Source organism: Panthera uncia, chromosome B4 (assembly GCF_023721935.1).
Source record: "Panthera uncia isolate 11264 chromosome B4, Puncia_PCG_1.0, whole genome shotgun sequence".
Classification (NCBI taxonomy): domain Eukaryota; kingdom Metazoa; phylum Chordata; class Mammalia; order Carnivora; family Felidae; genus Panthera; species Panthera uncia.
This window is the reverse complement of record NC_064809.1, coordinates 118277714-118285594: the sequence shown is the minus strand read 5'-3', so window position 1 is coordinate 118285594 and position 7881 is coordinate 118277714. Positions and strand designations below refer to the sequence as shown.

General features: G+C 37.1%; 1 pseudogene; it reads left to right on the top strand.

The window, feature by feature from the left end:
- Positions 1-6732: 6732 nt before the first annotated feature.
- LOC125919471 (developmental pluripotency-associated protein 3-like) lies at positions 6733-7482 on the top strand (annotated as a pseudogene).
- Positions 7483-7881: the final 399 nt, after the last annotated feature.

Below are 7881 nucleotides of genomic sequence, written 5' to 3'. Positions count from 1 at the left end.
AAGACATGTAAATACCAATAAACATATGAAAAGATGCTAAAATAATTAGTTAACAAGGCAATACAAATCAAGACACCATTAGAATGTCTAAAATTAAAAGAATAACAATACCAAGTGTTGGTGAAGATGTGGAGGAACTAAAAATCTTATTTATTGCTGGTAATAAATATAATAATAATAATAATAATAATAAATAATGTAGAATTATTACAGCCACTTCAGAAAGCAGTCTGGTGATTTCTTATAAAGTTAAACATATGCTTACCTGATGACACAGAAATCCTACTCCTAGAGAAAGAAGAGAAATGAAAACATAAGTCCACACAGAGACTTGTATATGAATGTTCATAGCAACTTTATTTACAATAGTCCCAAACTGTAAACAACTCAAATGTCAATCAGTGTGTGAATAGATAATCAAATTGTCATCTACCCTTACAACAGATAAATAAAAAGGAACTAACTCCTGGTATAAGCAACATGGATGCATCCCAAAACATTATGCTAAATGCAAGAAGTGTATCACCAAAGTATAAATACTACATGAGTCCATTTATGTGAAACTCACAGGAATTTTCAATTTAATTTATATTTTCAGAAGGCAGGTCAGTGGTTGCTTGAGTCCACAAATGAGAAGGGAAAAACGGGAAACTTTTGGGGGTGTTGGAAACATCTTATATCTTGACAGCAGTGGTGGGTATGGGTATATACATTTGTCAAAACTCCTGAAACTACACTTCAAATGTCTGCATTTTGTTGTTTATATATCATACCTCAATCAAGTTGGTTTAAAAATACATGAACTCTTGGGGTGTTTAGGTGGCTCAGTTGGTTAAGCTTCCAACTCTTGATTTCAGTTCAGGTTATGATCTCACAGTTCATGAGATCCAGCCCCATGGGCTCCATGCTGATGGTGTGGAAACTGGTTGGGATTCTCTCTCTCTCTCTCTCTGTCTCTCTCTCTCTCTGCCCCTCTCCTACTCATGCTCATGCTCTCTATAAACAAACAAACAAACAAACTTTAAAAATATATGAACTCTTATGTTCCTGACTCTTAATCTTCTGTAACCCACATGCACTATATTATTTCTCTTATTTATTATAGGCCCTGGTGTTTACCTTTGTAACCTTCAAACCTATAGAAATATGGAAGCCTCAAGTATCATTGCCTGTGGTCAGTGTTTAACCTCAGATGGAAACTATGTTTAGTCATTTCTGACCTCTGCTTTAGTCAAGGGACTGCCTGAGAGGGTAGCTGTTTTGCATCCTTCGTGAAAAAAAAAAACCCTGAGTCATCCATTTTCCTCCATTTTCAACCCTGTGTTGATTTTTGGCATGATTTCTGAGGATAGTCTAAGCTTAATAGAGACACTATATTGTATCTTTCTTCCTTCCTATGAGTGAAAGTGGTTTGTAAACTAGAGATGTATGCTCTCTCTCACCTTACTTCTTCGAGAAGGTGATTTTCAGATCAATAGGGAAGCTAGTGAGGCTTTTCTCCCCCCTTAGTTTCCTTGGCCAACTTCATTTGTGGACACAGCGCATTCATCTTTCTCTTTACTTGAGAAGATCATGCTGCCAGAGAGCCAATTTGATTCCTTGCAGAGCAGTTTTATTCCAATTGAGGAAAATGATTTTTATTTTCCAAAAATCTTTCTTTGTGTCACAATGTGGCAGGGTTGATCACTCTGCACTAGCCACACAATTCCAATAATTCAATCCCTCTTGCATTTAGTGGTTTGGTTTGTTAAATGAAAAGTTTTCAGGGACACCTGGGTTGCTCAGTCAGTTAAGCATCTGACTTTGGCTCAGGTTACGATCTCCCAGTTTGTGAGTTAGAGCCTCGCATCAGGCTCTGTGCTGACAGCTCAGAGCCTGGAACCTGCTTCAGATTCTGTGTCTCCACTACTCTCTGCCCCTTCTCTGCTCATGCTCTGTCTCTCTATCAAAAGTAAATAAACATTTAAAAAAAAAAGTTTTCAGCAGGGAACCTCTTAAGGAGAATTGCTGGACTTAGTAGCCAGTCTAGATATTGAGCAGAGTTCAAGTTACTTTCTGAATAAAAGGGAGAATAAAAGCAAAAATTTAAAAACAAACCATGGGGCGCCTGGATGGCTCAGTTGGTTAAGCGTCCAACTTCGGCTCAGGTCATGATCTCACAGTTCGTGATTTCAAGTCCTGCATCAGGCTCTGCGCTGACAACTCAGAGCCTGGAGCCTGCTTTGGATTCTGTGTCTCCCTCTCTCTCTGCCCTTCCACTGTTCACACTCTGTCCCTCTCTCTCTCTCTGAAATAAATCAACATTAAAATTTAAAAAATAAATAAATAAATGAAATTAAAAATAAAAACAAACCACAAAATCAGCCAAGTGAACAGACTTATGAGACTGTAATGTTTGTTAGGTGTAGATGTTATTCTGTTAAGCCCCATTTCCATCCAACAGCTCCTTTTAGGCTTACTGTAAGCAGAAAACAATTGGAGCTTTATGTGACCACTTTGAACATCTTACAAAGTTTATTAAATGATTATACAGATGTTACAAGCTGCCCTCGGGTAGCATTAATAATCTTCTATGTGAAACATTCTGCTCACGGGCTCTAACAGCATCAGACAAGATAGTTCATGTGTATAATTGCAGGGATTCCCATATTTTCCAGATTAACAATACTATCTTTGAAACTGTTCTATTTCATCAATGCTGTCCTTTATTCTTTCTGAGGTTTTCAAAATCTTTTAGGATCAAATAAGATGATTTGTGAAAGTCTTTTGAAAACCTCAGTGCTATAAATAGAATTTGATGATTTCTAAAATATCCATTGAAACCCTACCAGATAGTAAAAGATGTGAGCAGACAGTTCATGGAAAAAGATACACAAGTGGCCCTTAAATATATAATAATGCTCAATTTCACCCATAATAAAAGAGACACAAATTAAAATTACACTGAGATGCCATTTCTCTACTATATGATTGGCAAAAAATTCAAGACTTGACAATACACTTAGGGCAAGACTATGGGGAATAAAAGAGGACTTTCATATACTGATAGTGAGAGAGAAAAATGATACACCCCATATGGGGGGGGGCGGGATTTGGCATTTTCTAGCAAAATTACATGTGTATTAACCCTTTGACCCATCAATCCCATTGCTAGAAATTTACCTTACAAAATACACCTTTACAGATGCAAAAAATATGTACACATGGGGTGCCTGGATGGCTCAGTCAGTTAAGACTCTGATTCTTGGTTTCTGCTCAGGTCATGATCTCAAGTTTCATGGGATTGAGCCCAGCTTTGGGCTCTGTGCTGACAGCATAGAGCCTGCTTGGGATTCTCTCTCTCCCTCACTCTCTGCCCCTCCCCCACTTGCTTGCACGCTCTCTCTCTCTCTCTCTCAAAATAAATAAAATGGACATTTGAAAAAAAATGTACAAGTTATTTATCATGATATTATTTGTAATAACAAAACATTAAGATAATCCAGATACACATCTATAGGACATTAGAAATAAATTGTGGTATATCCAAATACAGTGGAATACTATGCAGCCATCCAAAAGAATGAGGAAGACCTCTATGCAGGACATGCTGTCAAGTGATAAAAAGCAAAGTATAAGAGTGTTCATAGTATGCTCTTTTGTATAAGAAAGAAGGAATTAAAATGTATACATACATATTTTCTTATTTTTGCACAAAGAAAGTCAGGAAGGATAAATAAAAAACTAATGTGTACAGCTGGAATGCCTACAGGGGGCAACCAGTGGGGTGTAGGGAATAAGGGTGCTACATACTCTGATTAGAAATTTTTTTTACTATGGGGCGCCTGGGTGGCGCAGTCGGTTAAGCGTCCGACTTCAGCCAGGTCACGATCTCACGGTCCGTGAGTTCGAGCCCCGCGTCGGGCTCTGGGCTGATGGCTCGGAGCCTGGAGCCTGTTCCCGATTCTGTGTCTCCCTCTCTCTCTGTCCCTCCCCCGTTCATGCTCTGTCTCTCTCTGTCCCAAAAATAAAAAAATAAACGTTGAAAAAAAAATTTAAAAAAAAAAAAAAGAAATTTTTTTTACTAGTTTTAACTTTTAAGCTGTGTAAATATTTTATATAGTCAAACCATAAAATTAAATGAAAGGAAACCTTAAAAATGACTAAAGAAAGAAGTGAATCTTACTGTACATTGGATAAATAACCTAGCCACATAGAATAATAAATGAAGTCAAATAACTTTTTGTACATTTTTTTTAAATTTTTACATTTGTTTGTTAATTAATTAATTAATTTATTTATTTATTGAGAGAGAGAGAGTGCAAGCTGGAGAGGGGCAGAGAGAGAGGGAGAGAGAAATCACAAACAGGCTCTACACTGTCAGCACGGAGCCCAACTTGGGGCTCGAACTCATAAACTGTTAGATCATGACCTGAGCCAAAACCAAGAGCCAAATGCTTAGCTGACTGAGCCACCCAGGTGCCCCAAGACTGTACATTCGTAACAGAATATATTTTAAGATAAAAAGAATTGCAAAGACATCTTGAACTTTACTTCATAGGTTTATCATTGACAGTATTTATTGGTTGTTGTGTTTCTGAAACCACATTGTGTTTATTGCATAATAGTATAAACGAGTAAATATATTGATGTTGAAAACCAAAGTTTTCACTGTGGGATAAGGAAAATACATGCATACATGGAATGGGGGATTAAGATTTTTATTTTATTTGGTTTTTATTGGGTCAGTTTTTATCTTAATTGAGGAATCATTATTAACTCATATTTAATTTTTTTCTAGCTTTATCTATAAAAAGGACCAGAAGCAATGATACTCCAGTAGTAGTAGGTATACCTCACACTGAGCTCTTTGTTTGTAATTCCATTTCCCACTCAAGGAAATTAGGGTTTCTTATCAACATGGTTCCAGGTATGGAGCAGGAAATGTAAAAGGTAGTATCGAGACATCTTGTGCCAGATAGCAAGGAAATGCTCAAAGGTTAATGGGGCTGTGTCAAAAGGACAAAGAAGCATTGACTTAGTTTTAAGAAATTAGGATTCCATGGTGATACTCATAAAAGGAGGAGAGAGAAGCTTTTTTAAAAAGAATAATGTCAGCAAATAAAGAAAGAAAAGAAAGTAAAAGGAATAATAGAATAAGAAGAAAAACACAATTTTTCCACCTTCCATATATTAAGTGATTAAGGCAATCATCAATAGATACTAAAACCATTGGATGAAAGATAGTTGGGAAGTAGAACATTCACAAAATCTCAAATAATCACAAATTATTAATTACATGGGGAGAGTAACCTTAACAATGAAAAGTTCTGTGGCCATCACACTAACCAAGAGATCAAACATTGTACAACCAATAATGGGACAACCTGGCATGGGGTACCTACTGATCAGATGCAATAAAACATCACCTATGACACTTTCCAGCCAAAAATGTTTAACCAGAATCTAATCATGAGTGAACAACAAAGCAAACCCAAAATGTGGGACGGACTACAACACAATTGGCTCAGACTCTTAAAATGTTCATGTCACAGGATAGCAAAGGAAAGCAGAGGTTGTGCTCTGATTTAAACAAACTAGAGACTCAGCATAAGGAAATGTAATTCATAAAATGTGATTGGATCCTGCATCAAAAAAAAAAAAGAAATGAAAATAGGAATAAACAATATTCTTAGGAAAAACTGGAGAAATTTAAATACAGACTGTATATTGGAATATAGCCGAGAATTATTCATTTTCTTATATGTGATAATAGTATTGTAAATGTAGACCAACCCTTTTCTTAGGAAATGCATGCTGAAGAATTTCAGAATGAGATGTCATAACATCTGCTACTTATTTTCATACGGTTGAGAAGAGATCTATCTGTATAGAGAAAGCACAAATGTAGCATATGCTAACAACTGGTGAATTGAGATAAAGGATGTGTGGATATTCATTGTATGATTCTCCCAACTTCTCTGTAGTTTGAAATATTTCAAAATAAAAAGTTGGCAAGGAAAAAATATCCTACCTGATAGCTTCAAGTTTCTTCTTTGTGATCCATACTCTTCTAGCCTAAAGTTAGAAAAAGAAAGAGGATCCTCTTTAATTTTTTTCTTTAAATTTTTTTAATGTTTTTTTTTATTTTTTCAATATATGAAATTTATTGTCAAACTGGTTTCCATATAACACCCAGTGCTCATCCCAAAATGTGCCCTCCTCAATACCCATCACCCACCCTCCCCTCCTTCCCACCCACCCTCAGTTTGTTCTCAGTTTTTAAGAGTAAGAGGATCCTCTTTAGATGAAGAAAAAAAATCTATTCAAGGTGGTAATTAAATGCTTCTTGGGCTTTAGAGTCAGACAAACACAGGCTGGAGGCTGATGCAAGTTACTCATACTCTGTAACCTTCACTTCCCTCAATTATAAAACGAGGTTAACAACAGTATCCACCTCAAAGGACTGCCGGATTCAAGAGATAATCCACATCGAGTGTTGGCATGGAACCAGCACATGGTCACCACTTGCAGATACCTGCTCTGATTTCCAGGATGCAATTATTTTTGCATGACATACCCTATGACCCAGATCAGAAATAATAGTTTCAAGGTTCTTTCTCTCACCACAGTTTGTTGGAGCCTCAGTTTTTCTCGCTCTTTCTGGGCTATCTCGTTCTCTCCAGGCTACTTTGCAGCTAGTTGAGCCCATCACTTTCCACTGGAATCCAAAAGTCTGCGACTTGGCTTTCGATGGATTCGCCAACGAAGCCTTACCTATCCTGTGCCCCGGAACATTCTCAGATGGCCAGTGAAGAAAATTCCCAAGGAGGTTCATCTGCCTCTCAAACTATCTCTGAAGTATTAATAAAGAACCTTAGTAAATTGACTCTTGACCCTAGTATCAAACTTCCTTCCCCTCTACCAGAATATCCACCCCAACAGCAGGACAGGGAGAAGAAACCACAGCGACTTGTGGACTGAACACTCAGCAACAGGAGGAGGGGTGGAGTAAGGACTTTGTTAACTGCTCGGAAAGAAAGGATGGAAAGGCTGATGTGGTTTATTAAAAACCTTTGTTACTTCAACCAGCGTTCCACGGATGAATCCAGAGTAGAAAGATTTAGATGTAGATGTCATTATTCCTTGTATCATAGACCTCCTGAGGATACCAGCATGGAGAATAATTATGACATGGAGTCTATGTAAACATTATTATATGGTGTTTTTCTTGCTAGTAATTTTAGAATCAGTTTGCAGCAGCTTGGAAAAGCTGCTCTATTAAGACAAACTATAATATTTTGATAATCTATGATATTATCTCTGTCTTGTCTTTTCTACCTTGATACCAATAATTTGTGAGAAATCCTGTAGTTTGCATTTGAATGACTTCAATATACTTTAGTTCCACTTTTTGATATGACCCAAGGAAGCACTAGTAGGTTTTGAGTGTTCCCTGGGTGTTTGAGAAGCCTGAAGTCATGAAGATCTGTTAACATGGGGCTCCTGGGTGGCTCAGTTGGATTAAGCATCCAACTAGAGGTCTGTAGAGTAGGGCTCTGTGATGGCAGCTGGGAGGCTGGAGCCTGCTTCAGATATGTGTGTGTGTTTCTCTCTCTCTGCCCTTCTCCCACTCATGCTCTCTCTCAAGAATAAAAACATTAAAAAAAAAAAAACCTAACATCAAATTGGAAGCCAAGTAACTTGCACAGGAGGAATATATAGAGAATATTCAGTGGTTTGGCTAGAGAACATAATTATAATTATGGCAGGGTGCATAGGCTAGATTTTCTGGTTTTCAAAAATTAGAGTTGTAATAAAATTTTTTTTGTGGTAGTTCAATTTTCAGTAGCAAATGTGTATGTAGAGGATCTTATTAAAATTGAGGCTTATTGGATTAAA